At 37.9% G+C, this 25,015-nt stretch overlaps 1 pseudogene; it reads right to left on the bottom strand.

The window, feature by feature from the left end:
• Positions 1-280: 280 nt before the first annotated feature.
• LOC114226623 (angiopoietin-related protein 5-like) overlaps positions 281-25,015 on the bottom strand; it is a 67,804-nt pseudogene continuing 43,069 nt past the window's right edge.

Genomic DNA, 25,015 nt, shown 5'->3' with positions numbered 1-25,015 from the left:
ATATGGTGACTAACATAACATAAAAAAATAAAATATGTTGACTTTTTTTTTACTTAAAACAAATTTTATTACATATTGTTAATGTGCTTAGTAGTAAAAGCATACATTGAGCCATGTTTTATAAAATTCTACAAAAGATTTCTAATTAAACAACACCTAGATGTCATCTGTAGTTAAATTTTGGCTAAAAGGTTTGAAAGAGTAAAAAGAGAAACTATGTAAAATCCCTTCCATATTATCAAAAATAACTCTGGAACGCACACTGCAATTTAAAAGGAGATTACTTAAAATATGGATTGTAAATACTTCTAATCTTCATTGAAACAGATTTAATCCTGATAGGTGAGTTGTTTTTGGTCCATGTGCCCCACTGGATTCCAGTTGCAAGCAATTTTCCAGGGAAGTGATGAATGCCGTTTAGGTTCACTAGACCACACTGGTTGAACCACCAGCCGGTGTTGTTACTCAGGTGACTACAGCTTTTCATGGACTGACCCCGACTAGGCATGCGGGGCGACACCCATCATTATCCACATCTGATGTGCTGAAAGGCATTGCGTTTTGGTTTTCTTCTTTTCTGAAGCCCCGGAAAGCATCACCAGCATTTCCTGAATACTGTCCTAAGTGCATCTTAAAAAATCTTTTTTCATCTTCTAGCCAAAAGTTATCATATGATGCATAAGCAAATGTGTCATCTTCAGATTCCAATGCAATATACAGCATAAAACTGGTATTTTTCTGATTTACTATATAAAAAAATCTTTTTTAGTCCTAGCCAAAATTCGCCTAAAAGGTCGCCAAGTCCGTCCAGATAATCACACCACAGCCTTTGGAAATCAATGACCCCGTCAACCCTCTTCTGTATCATGGTCCATCCACCTCCTCGGTAATCCATGTCACACATTACCCAAACGGGTAACTAGATCCTTCTGGGTAGATTATATATAAACCACTTGGTGTTTTGGTGACAGAGCCAATGGTACCTTTAATATCAGTACAATCTAAACCATGTGACTGAACCGGCCTGTGGGGAAAAGGATCCAGGTGCCTTCTGAAAACTTCTGTGGTCAGAAGGAGAACCCGGTTCATGAGCTCGTTAACCTGATTGGATAAATAATCCAAGGAAGTTTGTTGCTCGTCCATCATATTTCTTAGCAGCTTTTTGGTATCAGGTGTAGGAAACAACAGAATTTTGCAAATTTCCTTAAATCATAATAAAAAGTGTTGGCTAAATGTTAGATTGTTAGAGAAAATAGAGTGAAAAATCATGAATTTTACATGATTTTGGATAAATATGTAGACACAATAATATCTCAATCTAAATACTCCAGTTAGTATAATTTTTGTTTAACCAAGAATATAACTGTCTTAACACTTCTTAATGAAACTATGCTTTCCAATAGTTTAGATGACCCCCCAAATAATTTAATCTCATGTAACAGAGAGACAACATTCTGAATATTAATTCTGACTTCATAAGATGAGAGATACAAAAGCAGGAGGTCCAGAAGTCCTCAATTCTTACCATATAAGAAAGAAAAAGGCAATAATCCATATCATGCAAGTTAATTTTCAGAAAGTTTCTCTTAGTTTGTTCTATTAATGCTGTATATTTTTTATCTTTAAATTTTTTATTGTTATGTTAATCACCATACATTATATTAGTTTTTGATGTAATGTTCCATGATTCATTGTTTGTGCATAACACCCAGTGCTCCATGCAGAACGTGCCCTCTTTAATACCCATCACCAGGCTAACCCATCCCCCCACCCACTCCCCTCTAGAACTCTCTAGTTTGTTTTTCAGAGTCTATCCTCTCTCATGGTTCCTCTCCCCCTCCGATTCCCGCCCCTTCATTCATCCCTACCTGCTATCTTCTTCTTCTTTTTTTTTCTTAACATATATTGCATTATTTGTTTCAGAGGTACAGATCTGTGATTCAACAGTCTTGCACAATTCACAGGGCTCACCATAGCACATACGCTCCCCAATGTCTATCACCCAGCTACCGCATCCCTCCAACCCCACCCCCACTCCAGCAACCCTCAGTTTGTTTCCTGAGATTAAGAATTCCTCATATCAGTGAGGTCATATGATACTGTCTTTCTCTGATTGACTTATTTCACTCAGCATAACACCCTCCAGTTCCATCCACGTCTTTGCAAATGGCAAGATGACATTCCTTTTGATGGCTGCATAATATTCCATTGTGTATATATACCACCTCTTCTTTATCCATTCATCTGTCGATGGACATCTTGGCTCTTTCCACAGTTTGGCTATTGTGGACATTGCTGCTATAAACATTGGGGTGCACGTACCCCTTCAGATCCCTACATTTGTATCTTTGTGGTAAAGATCCCGGATGTGTAATTGCTGGATCGTATGGTAGCTCTATTTTCAACTTTTTAAGGAAACTCCATACTGTTTTCCAGAGTGGCTGTACCAGCTTGCATTCCCACCAGCAGTGTAGGAGGGTGCCCCTTTCTCCACATCCCCGCCAACATCTGTCATTTCCTGACTTACTAATTTTAGCCATTCTGACGGGTGTGAGGTGGTATCTCACTGAGGTTTTGATTTGGATTTCCCTGATGCCGAGCGATGTTGAGCACTTCTTCATGTGTCTGTTGGCCATTTGGATGTCTTCTTTGGAAAAATGTCTGTTCATGTCTTCTGCCCATTTCTTGATTGGATCATTTGTTCTTTGGGTGTTGAGTTTGGAGAAGTTCTTTATAGATTTTGGATACTAGCCCTTTATCTGATATGTCATTTGTAAATATTTTCTCCCATTCTGTTGGTTGTCTTGGTTTTGTGGACTGTTTCTTTTTCTGTGCAAAAGCTTTTCATCTTGATGAAATCCCAATAGTTCATTTTTGCCCTTGCTTCCCTTGCCTTTGGTGATGTTTCTAGGAAGAAGTTGCTGCAGCTGAGGTCGAAGAGGTTGCTGACTATGTTCTCCTTTAGGATTTTGATGGACTCCTGTCTCACATCGAGGTCTTTCAACCATTTGGAGTCTATTTTTGTGTGTGGTGTAAGGAAATGGTCCAGTTTCATTCTTCTGCATGTGGCTGTCCAATTTTCCCAACACCATTTGTTGAAGAGACTGTCTTTTTCCCATTGGACATTCTTTCCTGCTTAGTCAAAGATTAGTTGATCATAGAGTTGTGGGTCCATTTCTGGGCTCTCTATTCTGTTCCATTGATCTATGTGTCTGTTTTTGTGCCAGTACCATACTGTCTTGATGATGACAACTTTGTAATAGAACTGGAAGTCTGGAATTGTGATGCCTCCAGCTTTGCTTTTTTTTTCAACATTCCTCTGGCTATTCGGGGTCTTTTCTGGTTCCATACAAATTTTAGGATTATTTGTTCCATTTCTTTGAAAAAAGTGCATGGTATTTTGATGGGGATTGCATTGTATGTATAGATTGCTCTAGGTAGCATTGACATCTTCACAATGTTTGTTCTTCCAATCCATGAGCATGGAACATTTTCCCATTTCTTTGTGTCTTCCTCAATTTCTTTCATGAGTATTTTATAGTTTTCTGAGTACAGATCCTTTGCCTCTTTGGTTAGATTTATTTCTAGGTATCTTATGGTTTTGGGTGCAGTTGTAAATGGGATTGACTCCTTAATTTGTCTCTCTTCTGTCTTGTTGTTGGTGTATAGGAATGCCACTGATTTCTGTGCACTGATTTTATATCCTGCCACTTTACTGAATTCCTGTATGAGTTCTAGCAGTATGGGGTGGAGTCTTTTGGGTTTTCCGCATACAGTATCATATCATCTGCAAAGAGTGGGAGTTTGACTTCCTTTTTGCCGATTTGGATGGCTTTAATTTCTTTTTGTTGTCTGATTGCTGTGGCTAGGACTTCTAACACTATGTTGAATAGGAGTGGTGATAGTGGACATCCCTGTCATGTTCCTGACCTTAGGGGGAAAGCTCTCAGTTTTTCCCCATTGAGAATGATATTCACTGTAGGTTTTTCATAGATGGCTTTTATGATATTGAGGTATGTACCCTCTATCCCTATACTCTGAAGAGTTTTGATCAAGAAAGGATGCTGTACTTGGTCAAATCCTTTTCTGGATCTATTGAGAGGATCATATGATTCTTGTTCTTTCTTTTGTTAATGTATTGTATCACGTTGATTGATTTACAGATGTTGAACCAACCTTGCAGCCCAGGGATAAATCCCACTTGGTCATGGTGAATAATCCTTTTAATGTACTGTTGGATCCTATTGGCTAGGATTTTGTTGAGAATTTTTGCATCCATGTTCATCAAGGATATTGGTCTGTCATTCTCCTTTTTGATGGGGTCTTTGTCTGGTTTGGGGATCAAGGTAATGGTGGCCTCATAAAATGAGTTTGGAAGTTTTCCTTCCATTTCTGTTTTTTGGAACAGTTTCAGGAGAATAGGTATTAATTCTTCTTTAAATGTCTGGTAGAATTCCCCTGGGAAGCCATCTGGCCCTGGGCTTTTGTTTGTTGGGAGATTTTTGATGACTGCTTCAATTTCCTTAGTGGTTATAGATCTGTTCAGGTTTTCTAGTTCTTCCTGGTTCAATTTTGGTAGTTGATACATCTCTCAGAATGCATCCATTTCTTCCAGGTTATCTAATTTGCTGGCATAGAGTTGCTCATAATCTGTTCTTATAATTGTTTGTATGTCTTTGGTCTTGGTTGTGATCTCTCCTCTTTCATTCATGATTTTGTTGATTTGGGTCATTTCTCTTTTCTTTTGGATCAGTCTGGCCAGGGGTTTATCAATCTTGTTAATTCTTTCAAAGAACCAGCTTCTAGTTTCGTTGATCTGTTCTACTGTTCTTTTGGTTTCTATTTCATTGATTTCTGCTCTGATCTTTATTATTTCTCTTCTCCTGTTGTGTTTAGGCTCTACTTGCTGTTTTTTCTCTAGCTCCTTTATGTGTAGGGTTAGATTGTGTCTTTGAGACCTTTCTTGTTTCTTGAGAAAGGCTTGTTTTGTTATATACTTTCCTCTCAGGCCTGCCTTGTTGCATCCCAAAGATTTTGAACAGTTGTGTTTTCAATTTCATTGGTTTCCATGAATTTTTTTAATTCTTTAATTTCCTGGTTGACCCATTCATTCTTTAGTAGGATACTCTTTAGCCTCCATGTATTTGAGTTCTTTCTGATTTTCGTCTTGTGATTGAGTTCTAGTTTCAAAGCGTTGTGGTCTGAAAATATGCAGGGAATAATCCCAATCTTTTGGTACCATTTGAGACCTGATTTGTGATCTAGGATGTGATGTATTCTGGAGAATGTTCCATGGGCACTAGAGAAGAATGTGTATTCTGTTGCTTTGGGATGGAATGTTCTGAATATGTCTGTGAAGTCCATTTGGTCCAGTGTGTCATTTAAAGTCTTTATTTCCTTGTTGATCTTTTGCTTAGATGATCTGTCCATTTCAGTCAGGGGGGTATTAAAGTCCCCCACTATTATTGTATTGTTGTCAATGTGTTTCTTTGCTTTTGTTATTAATTGCCTTATAAAATTGGCTGCTCCCATGTTAGGAGCATAGATATTTACAATTGTTAGATCTTCTTGTTGGATAGACTCTTTAAGTAGGATATAGTGTCCTTCTTCATCTCTTATTACGACCTTTGTTTTAATATCTAATTTGTCTGATATAAGGATTGTCAGCCCAGCTTTCTTTCGGTGTCCATTAGCATGGTAAATAGTTTTCCACCCCCTCACTTTCAATGTGGGCTGTCTTTGGGTCTAAAATGAGTCTCTTTCAGACAGCATATCAATGGGTCTTGTTTTTTAATCCAATCTGATAGCCTGTGTCTTTTGATTGGGGCATTGAGCCCATTTACATTCAGAGTAACTATTGAAAGATACAAATTTAGTGCCATTTTATTGCCTGTAAGGTGACTGTTACTCTATGTTGTCTGTGTTCCTTTCTGGTCCATGCTGCTTTTAGGCTCTGTCTTTGCTTAGAGGACCCCTTTCAATATTTCTTGGAGGGCTGGTTTCGTATTTGCAAATTCGTTTAGTTTTTGTTTGTCCTGGAAGCTTTTTATCTCTCCTTCTATTTTCAATGACAGCCCACCTGGATATAGTATTCTTGACTGCATATTTTCCTCGTTTAGTGCTCTGAAGATCTCATGCCAGTCCTTTCTGGCCTGCCAGGTCTCTGTGGATAGGTCTGTTGCCAATCTAATGTTTCTACCATTATAGGTTACATATCTCTTCTCCTGAGCTGCTTTCAAGATTTTCTCTTTGTGTCTGAGACTCATAGTTTTACTATTACATGTTGGGGTGTTGACCTATTTTTATTGATTTTGAGAGGGGTTCTCTGTGCCTCCTGGATTTTGATGCCTGTTTCCTTCCCCAAATTAGGGAAGTTCTCCGCTATAAGTTGCTCCAATATGCCTTCTGCCCCTCTCTCTCTTTCTTCTTCTTCTTGGGATCCCAATTATTCTAATGTTGTTTCGTCGTATTGTATTGCTTATCTCTTGAATTCTGCCCTCATGATCTAGTAGTTGTTTATCTCTCTTTTTCTCAGCTTCTTTATTTTCCATCATTTGGTCTTCTATATCGCTGATTCTCTCTTCTGCTTCATTTATCCTAGCAGTTAATGTCCGCATATTTGATTGCACCTCATTAATAGCCTTTTTGATTTCGACTTGGTTAGATTTTAGTTCTTTTATTTCTCCAGAAAGGGTTTCTCTAATAACTTCCATGCTTTTTTAAAGCCCAGCTAGTATCTTTAAAATCATGATTCTGAACTCTCGGTCCAATATCGCACTAATGTCCATATTGAGTAGGTCCCTGGCAGATGGTAGTACCTCTTGTTCTTTTTTTTGAGGTGATTTTTTTTTTGTCTTGTCATTTTGTCCAGAGGAGAATAGATGAATGAGAGAACAAAATGCTAACAGGTTAAGAACATCCCCAGAAAATATACTCTAAACAAATCAGAAAAGACCCGAAACCAGTGGAAAAGAAAGGGAAAGAAAGAAAAAAGAAAGAGAAGAAGAAAAAGATAAAAAAAAAACCAAACAAACAATAAAATCAGAATATGATCATATATGATCAGGCTGGCGTATAGATTAGTGCCACACACTAGATTTTTGGTGTATTTTGGTCTTTTAGAAGAAAGTGCCTACTAAAACTTTAAAAAAGAAAGACTTATATACGTACAAAATAAGGTTTGATATGATGAAGGGATGGAATATGACTGTAAAGATGGAAATTTTAAAAAAAATTTTAAAAAAGGAGTTGATAAGAAGGTGTTTGACAAAATAATGAAGAGAATTAAAAGAAAAGGAAAGAAAGATACAAAAGGGGGAGAGAATGTAATCAGGCAGGAGATTGGAACAAAGCCATGGACACTAGAGATTTAGGGTATACTTTGATATGTTAGAAGAAACTGTATCTCAAAAACTTTTTTTAAAGTTTTTATTGTTATGTTAATCACCATACATTACATCATTAGTTTTTGATGTAGTGTTCCATGATTCCTTGTTTGTGCATAACACCCAGTGCTCTATGCAGAATGTGCCCTCTTTAATACCCATCACCAGGCTAACCCATCCCCCCACCCCCCCTCCCCTCTAGAACCCTCAGTTTGTTTTTCACAGTCTATCGTCTCTCATGGTTCATCTCCCCCTCCGACTTACTGTATCTCAAAATTTTAAAGAGAGAACAACTTATATATATATGTGTGTGTGTGTGTGTGTGTGTGTGTGTACATATATATATATGTATGCCAAAAATAAGGGTAAGTACTATGAAGGGATAGAATATGACTAAAAATGAAAAATAATTTTTTTTTTTAAAAAAGGGATTGATAAGATGTTGGTTGAAAAAGGGAAAAAGAAAAATTAAAAGAAAAACAGTTAAAAAAATTAACTTTGAAAGACTAATGAATCATGGTAAAAAAGCCATGATTTCAATGTGCAGTATTCCCCTAGCACTGGAGTTTTCCCGTTCTCATTGGTCGATAAATTTGGTCTTGGCTGGCTGTTCTTGCTGATTTTCTGGGGATGGGGCCTGTTGCCATGGTTCCCAAATGTCTTTGCGGGAGGCGGAATTGCCCCGCCCTTGCCGGTCCAGGCTGAGTAATATGCTCGGGTTTGCTCTCAGAAGCTTTTTTTCCCTGCAAGCTTTCCGTACACCGTTGGAGGACGAGAGTGAAAATGGCGGCTTCCCAGTCTCTGCCCTGGAGGAGCCAAGAACTCGGAGCCCCGCTGCTCAGTGCGCCCACAGAGAAAAGCAGTCAGTCACTCCCATCTCCCTGGTCTCTGGCTGCACTCCCTGCTCCCCTGGCCTGTGACCGAGCGTTTCTGTCTATGGCACACGACTCCGTGAGTCTCCAAACCCAGCAGATCCCTGCGGTGTGCTCCTGTGCCGCTCCTCCTGGGGGAGGAAGAGGAGTCTCCCCGGATCTGCCGCTTGTTGGGTCACCCCTGGAGGAGCAGTGGCCCGACTGTCATCGATCACAGTTTATGGCAAACCCCGAGCTAAGAGCCTAAGCCTCGGCTCCGTCTCTGCAGCCGGCTTCCCTGCTCTGATACCTGGGAGCTCTGCTGCACTCAGCACCCCCCCCCCCGTTCTTTCTGTGACCCCCGAGGGTCCTGAGACCACAGTGTCCCGTGAGGGTTCCACCCCTAGCTTAGCCACTGGAGTGACGTCCCTCAGCTGCGCCGACTTTCAAAAGTTCCGATTTTGTGCTCCATGGCTCTATCACTTCCCAGAAGCGGCCGATAGAGGCCCCCTCCCCCGCCATCTATCCTCCCGAATATCGCCTCGGATTCACTTCTCCGCATGTCCTACCTTCCAGAAAGTGGTCGCTTTTTTGTTCAGAGAGTTGTTTCTATTCTTTCCTTTGATCTCCTGTTGAGTTCGTAGGTGTTCAGAATGGTTTGATCGCTATCCAGTTGAATTCCTGAGACCGGGCGAAATCCAGGTCTCCTACCCCTCTGCCATCTTGCTCCACTCAAATATGTTGACTATTGATTAAGTGTTTTGTACTTTTTGAAAGTATTGTGAAAGTTTTTATTTTCCATGAATCCCTACTTTTTACTGTTTGTAAGGCACCAAGAAGCCCATGTTAGCAAAATCTGGAGATGATAAATTTATTCTCAAGTGAAAAATTTTATGGCATAGAAAAATAATTTGTTGAGTGTTGCCCATACATATACAAAAGCTTGTTGAAAATCCTTTAGTCAATATGTCTAAAATACCAAAAATGAATAATTTGACACAGCACTCCTGAAAATTCTATATTGGGAGAACTTTTCTTTAAATTCAAGTGCCTGGGAAAGTCATCTAAGCTATTCCAGTTAGGAAAATGCCAGAACACCTGTTTCTAGGAAAGTCGTCCCCCTCACATGTTGTTAACTGTGTCACACAGCTAGAGGCTCATATTGGTTAGCATGCACCGTAAAAACCAATTCCATATTCATCTCTATCATCGCCTCAAACAATAAAACTTCTGGTAAACTAACTCCTTCCTCAAGACTGAAGTTAAATGTTATCTTCATTGAGAAGCCTTTCATGATCCCCATGCAAAGTTGTTTCCTTTTTTTAGGTGTTAGTTGTATTTATCTGTTTTCATTAAAAATGCCTCCCCTAAGGAAAAGTATTTATCTTATATTTTTGTACCATCTGTTCTTGGCAAAATGCCTGATGTGGGACATGGTCAGGAAATATTTATTAAATGAATGAGTTAATGAGTGAATGAAAGAATCTTGTAGAGATTTTTAATCAAGCAGGATTCATGATCATAAAAAAAATAGGGAGAAAACATGTTTGTTTAAATTTCCAGGGCTCAGTGCAAAAATTGCTTTTGATCACATGCCAGAAGAGTATTGATCAACACTGATGATTTTGTTGTGTTTTTAGTTAATTATAAATGCAGCTTGCCAAGGCTTTAATTGTAGGAGTCTTGTCTTGGTCATCTTTGGTTCCCCTTTTCTGGCACTGTATTTAGATTATGTACATTCTGCAAAAGTCCCCTTACAAGATATGTTTCTGGGGCGCCTGCGTGGCTCAGTTGGTTAAGCGACTGCCTTTGGTTCAGGTCATGATCCTGGAGTCCCGGGATCAAGTCCTGCATTGGGCTCCCTGCTGAGCAAGGAGCCTGCTTCTCCCTTTAACCCTTCCCCCTCTCATATACTCTCTCTCTCTCTCATTCTTGCTCTCAAATAAATAAATAAATCTTAAAAAAAGACATGTTCCTGATAAAATGACTGATTTTTAATTCTCAAATTTCATTTCTCATTACAATATTTTCCATGTGATACTAATTTAAGAAAAACTACATTTACATCCTTCAAATTAAATATATTTTAAACAAATCGATGTGAGGTAAGTATTGAGTTATATCATAGATACAGCTGGTAGTTTGTCAGAATCACATGAAGTAGGCTTGTAGTAGGTGCCGTGGTCTCTTCCTTGGAAAATTTCTTAGTTTACTGGTAAAGACAGTAAGTCAGCAGTTGCAGTGACCTGAACCTAGAAGGATGCACTGAGAGTTAAGGGAAGTGGGAGGGGGACTATGTCTCTAGCCCGGTCTAGGAGGATAAGAATTAGTTGAGCCTTTCCAGGGAAGGTGAACAGTTGAGCTAAATTTTTTTTTTTATGGTTGTACTTTTTTATCCAGGCAGAGAAGAATGAGGAGTTTCTAAGTGAAGAAATACATGCAAAAACAAAGAAGTAATACAGAAATCGATGGTCTGCTTTGGAGGCTTGAATGGGTCCATATGAGTGGACTGTAGGCTCTGTTTGTGGGAATGGTAGAATTTGGGGCTTAGGTAGACACAGAGCAGGCATGGTCTCGTATGGCATGATCAGGCATCAAGACTTTCTGCTGAAGGCTGTGGGGTATCATAGGAGGGTATTAAGGTGGCACTAGCCTGTAGAAAAAAATATCTGCATTTGCCGTGGAGAAGGAGAGGAGTAAATCATTAGAACAGATCTAACAGTGGAATCTGTGACTGTGACAACTGAATAGCAGAGAAGAATCTAGGTTTGAAGTGTTTGGCCTGAAAGATTGTTTGATTGGTGCTGCTGTTCATTCATTGATTCATTTAAAAAATTTAAGCAACTATTGCTTTAGCACCTCCCTTTGCAGAGCAGTTTTTTTTAAATTAATTTTTTATTTTAATTCTAGTTAGTTATATGTTTCCAGAGTGTTATATGAGTTTCAGTTATAGAATAAAGTGATTCCACAGTTCATATATCACCCTGTGCTCATCATGGTAAGTATGCTCCTTAATCCCCATCACCTGTTTCACTCATCCCCCACCCACCTCCTCTCTGGTGACCATCAGTTTGTTCTCTATAGTTAAGAGTCTGTTTTTTGGTTTGTCTCTCTTTGGCAGAGCACAGTTTTAAGCACTATGGATAAAATGATGAACAGGTTTTCTAGGAGCTCACAGGCTAGCAGGGAAGACAGGGATCTAGACAATTCGAGACAATACAGTGTGTTAATTGCGATATATATATATAGCTTAATTTTATATAAATATATATATTTAATTATATAATTTAAGTTATAAGGTAGCATGAGGAATTAGAACAGGATGTTTTCTTGGAAAAAATGAGAGAGGTGATGATTTTTGGATTGGGTCTTGAAATAGGAGTAGAATGTTCCAAGTATACAAGGGGGAAAGTTTATTCCAGGGAAGAGAACATCATCAGCAAATGTATGATGATTCCAAAAAAAACCACAAGTAGCTCCATATTACTTAGGTATAAGTATTGAAGTTGTTTGGAGGTGGGGCTGGTATGCGTTGCTAAGCATGAGTTAGCTAGCCATCATGATGTGTCTATGCTGAGGACTTTGGCCTATACCAGGCAAATCAGTGGTTCTTCACAGACTCATTGAATACTTCAAATACATTTCTGATATCTGTACTAACCCTAGGTTTCCTGAATGAGAAATTCCAAAAGTAAGCATCTAGTGTATGTTATTTTCATAGGTTTATGGACCAATGTGATGCAAAACCATGCCAGAGAATGGTAGAATCATTGAAAGTTTGTCTTTTTTATTGCCACGCAAAGTACTCTTGCTTTTCTATCACTGTGGTATGATTTACATCTGTCTTAAAAAATACAAATTGGATTGTAATGGTTACTGTCCAATCTTATAATAATCAATTGCCATTTTCTAATCAAATTCACAAAATAAATAGAATCTGATGACTATGGAATCAACCTTCCTTGGATACATCCTTGCCAGAAGTCACATAATCTGAAAATGACAATGAATAATTTTTCAAAACCACCTTAGCTATAAAAATCTTCCCAACATATATAATTGAATTATTCAATAGATTTTTATGAAAGAATCAGATACTGAAGCTTGGTACTTGTCCTCTTTATAAACACATGGAAGTCAATATTTATCTAAAATGAGAAAAAGACTAACAACAAATTACAGTTTTGAAAAAGCTAATAAAAATTTCATCACAAAGCTCAGAAATAGATAAAATTTTTGTAATCACATGACATATATAGAAAGGAAGGAAATCTTTTCATGTGCAGCAACATCGATGAACCTGCAGGACATTATATTAAGTGAAATAAGTCAGTCACAGAAGGACAAACGCTGCATGACTCCAAGTATATGAGGTTCCTATTTCAAAGTCATAGAAGCAGAAATTAGAATGATGGTTGTCAGGGGTTGAAGGGATGGGAAAATGGGGAATTGCTGTTCAAAAGGTATAAATTTTTAGTTGTACAAGATGGGTAAGTTCTAGAGATCTGCTGTGCAGCATTGTGCCTGTAGTGAACAATACTGTCTTTTGCACTTAAAAATTGTGAGCAGGTAGATATGTTAGGTGTTCTTCCCACAATAAAAATAAATAAATAAAAAGAAAATCCCTATATTTTGAGTGGCTCTTGTCTTACTCCTTTCAATTTGTTCAGTAATTAGTGAGGGAAATGTCTCATGATGTTTGATAGGGCAAACAAGAGTGATATCTATATCTTTTGTTATCAGAATAGATAAGCTACCCAGCCTGAAGACAGGAAATGATGATTTCAAGGAGAAAAATAGGTAATCTCCCTTTCCTGATGAAATGACAGTGAGAGCATGTGAAACACCTGGGAGATGGGCAGTTCATGCTGTATCACAGCTTGAGGTTTCAGCAGTCAGTTGTAAAGAACTCTGTAGGAATGCCTGGATTTCACTCCTCAATTCTGAGTGACATCTAAGCTAATGCAAATCAGCATGCTGAATACGGAATGGAGTATATGTAGATACTGGGAAAGAGAAAGTAACTGAAGTAGCAAATTCCTTCTGTTTTAATTGCTTTAGGAACTGCTGGCGTTATTTGGAATAAGGGAAATCAAGAGTTACAGAATTATATGACTGAAGAAACTAAAAAACATAAAAACCATTCAGTTCAGTTTTCTGCCTCCCATTTAAATCTGCTTTCTTTAAACAATCTTGCTTTTCATATAATCCTTAAATTGTAAAATAATATGACTTCTACATAATAGGCACTTAACAGGTATGAGTTAGATGAAAAAATACATGAATCTTTTCAGTAAGATACCAGTCCAGTGGTTTCCCAGCCCTTTCTTCTATACAACTCTTGTGATAGGGATCCTTATTTCTGTTAAGCACATACCATTATGGTAAAGAATATACATTTTGGATTTCAGCAATCCTAGGTTAGTATCCACTGCTCATCAGTCATAAATAATTTCACAAATTATTTAACTTCTTTAAACCTGTATTTACTTACTTGCAGAATGAGACCTACCACTTGCTTTGTTGGAATTAAATGAGATGATTCATATAAAGTACATAGCACAGCCTGCTAGATAATAAATGCTTAATAAATTTTAGCTTATTATTGTTAATAATAATATAGTCTGCCATTAATCTTAGATCTGTTCTGTGGTGCCATATGGAACAATCAGACAAGCTTATGGGTCTATAACTACTTTGTACCATTCAACCTTGGACAAGTTACTTATTCTTTAAAAGCTTTATTTTTCTTATTGATAAAATGGGGAGAAGATCTGTAACCCTGGATTTGTGAGATATTATGAGATAATAATCATAACTAGAATTTATTAACCACTTATGTGATTGTTGTTATGCTTATTACAATATATTGATCATCCTGGCATTCTAGTGTCTATTTTACAAGGTAGAGATATATTTTCAAAACATGTAATGAGCATAGTCATCAAAAGTATTATTTTCCATTGTCTTTCCCTGTAGCAAAGTTTCACAAGAACTTTTCAATTTCCTGATATAAAAAGAGGTGGTATGGTAGAGTGGTTAAGAACAGACAGAAGCTCTGTTTCAGTTTGGGTATACAATCTAGCCCTACCATATCCTAGCTGTATGATCTTGGTCAAATTATTTAACCTTTCTAAGCCTCAACTTGCTAACTTATAAGTTGGGGATGATAACATTGATATTTGATAAAATAGTTTTAATAAATCATTCTACATGTATTAATAATATATTCCTCAAAAAAATCCCTTCTTAGGTAGTGTATTGGAGTTCTCCAGAGAAACAGAGAAAGAAATTTATTATGAGTGAATGGCTCACATGATTATGGAGGCTGAGAAGTCCCATGATCTGTCACCCATAAGCTGGAGGTCCAGGAAAGCCAGTGATGTAATTCTAGTCCAAACCTGAAGACCTGCAAACCACAGGAGCCAATAGTGTAATTCCTCATCTAATATCAAAAGCCTCAGAAGTAAGAGCACTGATGTCTAAGGTCAGGAGAAGATGGATGTCCCAGATCAAGCAGAGAGCAAATTGTCCTTCCTCTGCCTTTTTGTTCTATTTAGGTCCTCAGAGGATTAGATAATGCCCACTCACATTGGAGAAGATGATCCTCTACTTAGTCTACTGATTCAAATGCTAGTTTCTTCCAGAAAAACTCTCATGGGAACACCCAGAAATAATGTTTTAAAAGTCTGCTAGGCATCTCAGCCCAGTCAAGTTGACACATAAAATTAACCCTCACCAACAGGTACCATATTTTATATTTTACCTTATATTATAGAGTGAAAAACTAAGGCACAGACTGGTTAAAGATTACTCAGAAGAGACAGACACAAAGTGGTTGTATCAAGAATATGTGGGATGTGTTTATGTGTATGTGTGGTATGTATGCAATCCGCAAATCAATTAGGAAAGCACAAATAATAGAAAAATTGGAATTAGGGATATGATAATACTGGAGAGAATATGGAACTAAAAGCCAATAGGTCAACCAATTTGGAAACAGTTTAGTTTTATTTACTTGATTTGAATATTTATGTACCCTATGATCCAGCAAATCCACATTGAGGTGTAAATACCCAAGAGATACTCTTGCATGTGTACAATGGGAGCTCTGCAAGAATGTTTATAGCAGCTTTTTTTATAATAGCAAAAATTAAATGGCTCAGGTGATTACTAACATCAAAGTAGGAAAATATATGGTGATATATTGACAGAATGGGCTGTTGTATAGCAGTTACAGTGAATAGACTACAGTGACATGCAAAATATGAGTGATATCAGCAAATATAAGTTTAAGTAAAAAAGTAAATCCAAAAATATTACTTAAAGTTGATTACTTTTTTATAAAGTTGAAAAAAAATGAAATAAAATATTTTTAGGAATACTTATAGATGTACTAAATTGTATTAAAAATCAACACAATATTGAGACACAATTTATTATGATGGTTATCTTGGGTGGGGACAGGCAGGGAATGTGAATGGTGGTCATAAAGTTAGAAATAGGTTATTGTCAAGATCCTAACTTTTGTTTTGAGTGGTGAGATTAGTTTCTATTACATTATTGGTCAATAAGTAAATAAAGAAGTAAATCCTACATGGAGCAATGATGAGAGTTTTCATGAATGTAGGGCTATGATTAAGCCAATTCTGTTCATCTAAGGTCCAAAAAGAGAGAAAAAAATATCCCCAGCCATTTGACTCCAGAGCCCATAGTCTCAACAGATGTGCTATGTTTTTACTGTTATTAGTTATTGCTGTTACTATATTATAAAATAAAATAGGTTGCTATAGGTTAAATATAAGCTGTGCACCAAATATTGTTCTGAGTTCTAGGGATATAGAAGTGAACAAGACAGACAACATTTATTTCTTCATTGAGCTTACATTTTTTAAAATGCTGTGACCTAGTTCCAGCCACAGAGACAAAACGGGGAGGTCTAATGAAGGGTGTCTGAGAAAATTTCTCTTCCTTTTAAAAAGGACATGTAAGAGGGATGTTATGTTTATTTGGGGAGCTGGAAAATGCAGCAGCATCTTTCAGTCATAACAGGAGCTTCCTTGAGGGCAATGCTGACACCTTGAGGATGGAAAGAACCTGGATTTTTAATAATGTTGAGTAATGGAATTAACCAAACCTGGAGCCCTCTTATTTAGGATTTACATTAATGGTTCCATGAGATGATACATTCTCCTTAATGATTAAGTTATTTTGAGTTGGACTTTCTATTGTTTCAAGCCAAACAACTGTAACTGAAAAAGATTTGGGATCAGGAGCACGATATTGTAAGGAACAGACTCTAAAATTTTGGAATTGTTAGAGATAGTTACAGAATCATGACATTCTCAATGTCTGTAAATATCCCCTTAAAGGGATTATGTAAATTCTTCCAGAATAATGATACCAACTCCAAGTATAAAAGGTTGTGATATAGCATACAATTAAACTTATTGGATGCAGAAAGACCCTACTTTGTGTGATATAACTGGCAACCATAGCCCCTATTAGAAAAGCTGTGGTTAGACAAGCTTTAACTGCCCCTACTCAGTGTGGCCTCCCTTTAGCATTTTGGGCTAAAAGAGTAAGGAAGTGTATGCGTGCATGTGCACGTTGTGTGTATGTTTCATATGTTCATTTTCTACCAATCACTAGTTCACCTTGTTTTTGGTGCCATGAAAATACAAATATGAAGAAAGACACAGCGAACATAACAGTGATCTACAAGTAACTACTATAAGGCTGTAATAAGCTGAGTGTCCCATAATTGGTGCTCTCAAAATACAGTGGTGATTCTGAAGCATGAGAAATCCCATTCAGTGGGATGCCTGGGTGGTTCAGTTGGTTAAACCTTTGCCTTGGGCTCAGGTCATGATCCTAGGGTCCTGGGATTGAGCCCTGCATCAGACTCCCTGCTTAGCGGGGAGCCTGCTTCTCCCTCTCCCTCTGCTGCTCCTCCTGCTTGTGTTCTCTCACTCTCTCTTTCTCTCTTAAATAAATAAATAAACTCTTAAAAAAAATAGAAATCCCATCTGGCTTGCAGGAAGGAAAATGGTTAAGATTCCATAGCATTTTCTTCTCTTAGTTAAACCCCGTGGGCATGCTTTCCATACCTAGACAGTTCTTTCTTCACAAAGCAATCCTGGGGAATGAAAAGATCATGGGTTTATAAATCAAGATAGCTCAAATTCTGATTCTAAGAAGTTGTGCTTAAAATTCACCATGGTAGTTGAATGACCTTGGAAAATTCACTTTGCCTCTCTAGGCTTTAATGTTCTCATGTAAAATGGGAATATTAAATATATCTCAAAGGATGGATATAAACATGAAGGGCTTAGTAAATAGTAGATTAGGGAATCCTCCCCGACTTTTGCAGCTTATTTTCCTCTTTCCTCCTTTGGTTATACTTAGTTCCCTATATTTTCCTCAGTTTTTTTTGTCTGGCCTCTGAGGCATCCAAAGCTATGCTTCTCATATTGCTACTGATTTTGCAATCAATGTGTCTTAACCTCCAGTGTTTGCTACTTGGCTTTTTGTTATCTAATTGTAAGCACTTCTGATACCTCCATTCACATTCAACTTTTCCCTCTGGTCTTGACATTTCCCTATTGATTGAGAACAACTTTGAAGACATTCTAACTCTATCAGTCATCCCCTCAGGTTTCATATGTAGAGTGGGTCATCACCTCATTTACTGAATACTTTCTGCTTCTTACTCATTGTTCCTTCCATCTGTGTTGAGCTGGATTTAATTCAGAATTTTGTTTGTTTTCTTTTCTTTCTCCTTTTCTTTTGCATGTTAACCAAAAATTCTATTTGTTGGAAATGTATACCAGATTATTTGCTATTGTTACATATATACATATACATATATATATTTCATATATATGGAGCTCCACAAAGGCATGAAGCTTCCAGATAGCCAGGCAATTGAAGCTCATATGCCATTCTGAGCTAAGGAGAAGGGGGTAAAGGTCGGGGACTTCAAATAGGAAGGAAAATAATTCACAGGAAGATGGAGAGAGGAAATGTTTGGTAAACAAATGTTTGCCATGCCTTGGAGAGAAGTCTGTCTAATGTAAAAAAAAGTTACCTTTGATAATAGCTCTCTTCCTGGTGTAGACTTTCTATCTGAATTCTTTTAGGCAGCTAAGGGTGAAGTAAAAGGTATCATTGGTCTGTTGGGCCTTGATTGTCTTCAGCTTAAAATAATCTACATGTCAAGGTGGCATATTCTGGGGTGGCCTGCCCTGAACCCTGTCAATACTTCCTTTGAATTTTCCTAGTGAACCTGCTCATATACTGACACCCTAAGGGATCTGGAGGTGATGCCAGTATCATCCGGCTTCACAGAGGTTCTTCCTGATTGTTATTACTCTGCTTATGGGAAAAATTGTATCTGTTCTTATGAGGTAGAAGTACATAGAGAGTGTTAGAGGAATAGAAGCTAGGGTTTATTTAGAGAGTAACAGCCTTTGGCTATGGTGTCACACAGAAATGGAAGGAAATCTAAGTCATATTTTCTATGAATTGTCTGACCTTGAGCAATTTAACCTTTCTAAGCTTCAGACACATCATCTATAAAATTGGGATAAAATTAATACCTACTTCATAGGGTTGTTGTAAGAGCAAATTTAGACAATCTACTTATAATGCTAAGGGCTGTACTGGCATATAAGAAAACTTTTATGTCAACTACAATTATTTTTATTACTGATTTTACAACCAATACTATCATTTATTGAGTATGTGGCATAGATCAGACCTGGTAAAAGGTATTACATATATATGTTGATTCATGTCCCCTCATTTAAGTTTGGCAGATATGAGAAGTTTTGCTATGCAGAAAAATGGGATATTGGCTAGCGAGGGATTTGGGAGCTAGGGAAGATTTTTTCAAAACTATGGGAAGTATGATAACATTTAATGATGTAAAAAGTCCACTAGAAAAGGAAAGACAGAAGATGCAAGAGAAAGAAAGATAATTGAGAACGTGAGAGAGAATAAAATTCAAAGCATGTATTCCAAGGGTAGAGGAAGTGACCCTTGCTAGAAGAAGGAATGTTTCACAGTTTTTTACAGGAGGGAAAGGGAAATAGCTGCAAATTAGGTATTTTTGTAGATTTAAAGATATGGAGCTATTGTCAGGTGGTTTCTTTTTTTCTTAATAAAATACAAAGTAAGACGAACTACTGTAAATATGGGTGATGTATGGGATCTTTGAGGAAATTGGAGAATTTTGGGTAGAGGAAGAGACTAAGCTTAACAGAAGAATGCAGTAGCATTACCAGGCAGTGCTGAGTTTGGGGTTGGTGATCATGAATATACAGTAAGAGCAATTTTTCCAGTTACATGATATTCTTCAACAAATTCAGCTGCCTTAGTGAAACAGAGGGTTAGGTTCATTCAGGGTTAGGATGAACATAATTGAGGGGCACAGAGATAAGTGAGTTAAAGATATTAATATGAGGTTGATACCATTGGCCATGGATCAGGGTTGGGATTTACATGATAGAAGGCTGGTGGTTAGAGAGAAAGTAGAGGGTCAGTAGATTGGTGATCTCCAGCAAATGAGCTGGAAGACTGATAGGAGTTTGTGGTTGGTTAGTAGGAGATTGGATTTATAATTTTAGAGGTGATACAGTTTTTTGGTAATGCCATGGTGCAGACCACATGCAAGGTGAGTGAGATATAAACCTTTGCTGTTGAGAAGCCCTGAGAATTAGTTGTTTGCCACTACAACAAAAGCTGATTAATATAGGGGATTATGTGAAGGACTTAGACTTTCCCCACTGGAGAAGACCCTGGGGTTTCAAGAACTCTGTTTAACAACCACTGGTCCAGGCAAAACTCCTCACTGGTTAATGAAGTCTCAATTTCAGGTATTTTCAATTCTATCAGATATTGGAATTAAAATGCAAATAATATCATCCAGGGATATCAGGCCTACTGCTTTGTTAGCCACTTTTTCTTCTGTGTAAACCCCTACCTAACACTTACAGAGATAGACACAGTAGCATAAGGTTAAAGTCAGACTTTAAATCAGATTTTACCTCTTTCACTTACCAGCTATGCAGTGCTGGGCCAGTTACTTTCTCCAAGCCTCAGGTTTTAATTCATAATGTAAACTGTTATGAAGATTAAATTACACAATTTATCCAAAATATTGGGTTCATAGTCCCACAGAGCCATTGAATCTGGTGTATCACAAGGCTGTGGATCATAGTTCTTACAAGCAAATTCTGCCAAGTCTGCCTCAGTTCAAATGTCACTTGTCATCACTTATTAGCAAGTAGGAGAGAAACAAGATTTCTGAGTCTCAATTTCTTCATCTTTAAAGTAAGACAATAGGGGCGCCTGGGTGGCTCAGTTGGTTAAGCGACTGCCTTCGGCTCAGGTCATGATCCTGGAGTCCCGGGATCGAGTCCCACATCAGGCTCCCTGCTCAGCAGGGAGTCTGCTTCTCCCTCTGACCCTCTTCCCTCTCGTGCTCTCTATCTCTCATTCTCTCTCTCTCAAATAAATAAATAAAATCTTTAAAAAAAATAAAGTAAGACAATAGGAGGGCTCGCCTAATTGGGTTGTAGTGGGGATTAAATGAATTAATGTTTTGAGGCAGTTAAAGTGATAACCAGACCATAGTAAGTGCTATGTAAGCAGTGGATCTTCTTGTTATTTCTTTCTCTGCTTCTTACTTGCAATCTTCAAATTGAGGGTATGGGAAGTTACCCAAAGTGTTAATACAAAGTTTAACAACCTATTGGTAAATGGTTGTTTCCTTCACTTTGTTTAGAGGCAATTTAAGGAATATGTTAAATCAACTGCCTAGTCTCTATCTATTACTACAAAGAATCAACATGGATCAGATTGCTTTTCAGTGAAGAGTGCCTCTGAGCCACTGGGGCCTCTGAGGAGGAGGGTCTTATTTGCTCAGACTGAGCAGCTCCCCCATGAGAAAGGAAGCTGCCGTGTGAATACAGTGCATCAATAATGAGAAGTGTCTTGTTCACTTCTTTAATGGGAAAACCTAGACTAAGGGAGCAGTGCAGATGAGGAATGGCTGGTGTTTGTGGTGGGGGATACTGTCCTTTAAGAGGCTGGGGAGAAGCCTCAGTGGAATTATAGAGCATTTTCCCTTTCCTTTCCATTCCTCATGTCTTGCATTTTTTGGACTAAGAAGAGTAATTGAGGGTTTAGATCATTTCCTCTTCCATTCAGAGGTCTTTCAATTTTTAGTGCCCTTATCCATGCTGTTCACCTTGCCTGGAATGCCCTGCCCGTCTGAAAATCTCTTATTTATCCTTCTGAATTCAGCTCACATATCACCTCCTCTGTGAAGCCTTTCTGACCTTTCCAGGGAAACTGTTGTGCATAGATGGTATCTCTTCTTGTGCTCCCACTGTTCTTTGTAAACTGTCTTTGACACCACTTAATGTCTTTAATTAATTAAAAGTCCAACTCTTCCAACAGAGCCCAGTGTCCATTGAAGGCAGGGTCATGTTTATTGACACCAGTGTTGTCAGCCCCTACGTCAGTGCCTGCAATACTTACTACTATGTGAATAAATGAAAGAACGAATGAAATTCAGAGAAATAGCAGTCACAGCATCATAGCCTTAAAGCATTTTAGGGTCCTTGGAGTCACAAAAGAGCTGTCCCAGGTGACGCATAGCTGTACAAGGCTTAGGGTTGTGCTTTGTTTAGCATCTTATGTTTTAATGGGCAAGGTAACTAGGTAGAAACCATGATTGATTGTGATAATCATACATGCAACCAAGCTTCTTTTTGTCTAAAACCCAGCAGAGTTTACTCATTTAGGTTGACAGCAGGTATTTGTGTTTGTGATTTAGAATCTAATCCAATTTTCTATTTTACAATTAACAAATTTAAGGCTCAGTGGCTAAGTTCTCATGATTTAAATTTCAATTAAAGAGCAATTCTATAAGGGTAGAACTTGCCTGCCCACTTCAACAAAGCTCTACAAGCTGGTTCTTAGCTTACCTTGACTCCAAAGACAGTTTTTCCAGTGAAGCCAAAGTTTAACCTCATGATGACTGACTTACACTAGCCATGTTCATAGAAGATTGACATGTAAGTCAGAAAGCCCACTTATTAATTTAAAAGAAATATAACTATAGGAGGTCTATTAGCTGGTCAGCACATTTTTCCATACAGAAATGGTTTATTTATTTTATTTTTTTAAAAGATTTTATTTATTTATTTGAGAGAGAGAGAGCACATGAGAGGGGGGAAGGTCAGAGGGAGAAGCAGACTCCCTGCTGAGCAGGAAGCCCGATGCGGGACTCGATCCAGGGACTCTAGGATCATGACCTGAGCCAAAGGCAGTAGCTTAACCAACTGAGCCACCCAGGTGCCCCATACAGAAATGGTTTAAATGGGAGAGGAAAATAATACTCAGAAAACTGATTGATTTTTAACACAAAAAGTTACTGAGAGAACTGAGTATAGATTTCAGCTAACCTGATTCCATTCCTTAATATATTAATTATCATAGTATTTATTCAACTTGTTTTTTCCTCAAATGTTTGTTGAATGACCAGTATGTTCAAACTGGGGTTTAAAGATGAAGAAGACATAGTTTCTTTTCCTTTAAGGAACCATAGTCTAAGAAAAGTAAAGAGAGTTCTGAAATGAGAGACTGATATGGGATGGGTTTCATAATAAGAATGTACAAAGAATGGTGGGTGTCCAGAAATGAGTGATAAACTTCTGCAATGACCATGGGAGGCTTCATGAAAGAACTAAATCTAGGTTTTGAGGCATGATTTGGAGTTCACTAGACGGAGTGTGTGTGTGTGTGTGTGTGTGTGTGTGTGTGTGTGTGTGTGTGTGTGTGTTGCAGTATGTGTAAAAGTTACAGGTGAGCACAGAATGGGAAGTGGCAGTGTTTAGGTAGGGTTGGAGGATAGGATTTAAGAATGAGGGTGGGGAGAGTAGCAAGGGATAAGGAAGGAGTCAGAGACCAGAGCATGGACGGTCTTATATATGCTGTTTATAATTTGGATGTGATCAGATAGGTGAGGGGTTTTAAGCCAGTGAGTGACATATTCATATTTACATTTTGGAGACACATCTTTGAAATCTGTGTGGAGTATGGATTAGAAGAGGGAGAGATAGAAAGACAAATGAAGAATGAGGAAGCTGTCAAGTAAGAGAGATGATGAAACCCTTAGTTCAGACAGTGTCAGCCTAGAAATGAGACCATCGCTGAGTGGGTGGAATAGAACTGAACAGAGCTGCCTTTTTGGCTCCTGGCAGAGCTTTGATGAGTCTGAGAAATTGTGATGAGTCACGGATGGGCAGAGAATGAGGAATCCTATCTGACCACCAGTGAAGGAACACCATTTCAAGAAATAACACATGGACTGTGAGCCTGAGAAATACCATATTGGCTGTGAAATGGAAGACTCCTTGCTCATTCAAAAAGTTCACCCCAACCTACTCAATTCCTTCTCAGTATAGTAGAAAGAACAAAAACTTTGGAGTCAAATGAGGGTTAAAATCTTAGTACTACCACTGGTTTTCTGGGTGACCTTGGGTTTACTATTTAATCCTATTTAGCCTCAACATTTTCTTAGATGCAAAATAGGTATAAAAAAATTCTTCTTGGCATTATGCTAAGTGAAATGAGTCAGAGAGAGAGGAATGCTGTATGATCTCACTTATATGTGGAATCTTAAAAAAACACAACAGAAAACAAGCTCGTAATGGAGAGAACTGATAGGTAGTTTTCTGGGGCAGGGGATGGGGTGGGAAAAATGGGTGAAGGGGGTTAAGAACTACAGACTTCCTTATAAGATAAATAAGTCTTGAGAATGTAATGTACAACATGATGATTATAATTAACAATACTGTACTGTATATTTGAAGTCTTAGGAAAGTAGATCTTTAAAGTTTTTATCACAAGAAACAAACTTTTGCAACTATGTGTGTTATGGATATTAACTAAACTTACTGTGGTGATCATTTTACAATATATACAAATATTGAACCTTATGTTGCACTCCTGAAATGAATACAGTTTTAATTGTCAATTCTATGTCAATTAAAAAAATTCTTCCTCACACACTTATTGAAAAGACTAAATAATATTATAGTGTATAAAATTTGCCTATCAGAGTGGTAGGCCTGTAGTGAGGGGTCTCAAAAACATTCATTTATTTTCTTTATTCTGTGATTCCCAGCAATCAGGAAGGGGAAGAGTAGAGAAGGACGCCATCTGGGTGTCTGAGAGACTTCCTAATTCTATCAAGCCATGAAGTGTGGTGGTAAAAACCCTGGATCAGGAGGGAGAAAGCCTGGGTACCAGTCTCACCCAACCCCCAACTTGGCCTCCTTACTTTCAGTTTATGCATGGCAGCCACATGGATCCTGTCTGAATGACAAGGAAGTCAGAATCTTGTCATTTTCAAGGCTAAGTTTAGGCAGCAGTGGTGCATTTAATTTTGTTCCTGGGGGTCACTGGGCATCCCAAGGACACTTAGATTACTAGTCATAGAGAACAAAGGCAGTTTAGAAGAAAGGGAAAAACATAAAGGACATCTCCTGTTTGAAAGGATTTTTCATATGAAATTCAGCTCAGTACAGTAAAACTTAATGGAACAACTGTGTTTTAGGTGCTGGAGGCTAGACAAAGGGCAGTAACACATAGGCCTTGTAGAGAGATGTTTACAGTTCAGATGAATATTCTCAGGCCTCAGTACCTTAGGCCTTTGACTCCACTTTCCTCCTGCTTTTGTATAGAAATAGGCTTCAGGGTTAA

This window comes from Eumetopias jubatus, unplaced genomic scaffold, assembly GCF_037043125.1.
Source record: "Eumetopias jubatus isolate StellerSeaLion01/CBP00866 unplaced genomic scaffold, mEumJub1_p1.0 scaffold_13, whole genome shotgun sequence".
NCBI lineage: Eukaryota > Metazoa > Chordata > Mammalia > Carnivora > Otariidae > Eumetopias > Eumetopias jubatus.
This window is presented reverse-complemented; position numbering and strand designations above follow the sequence as displayed.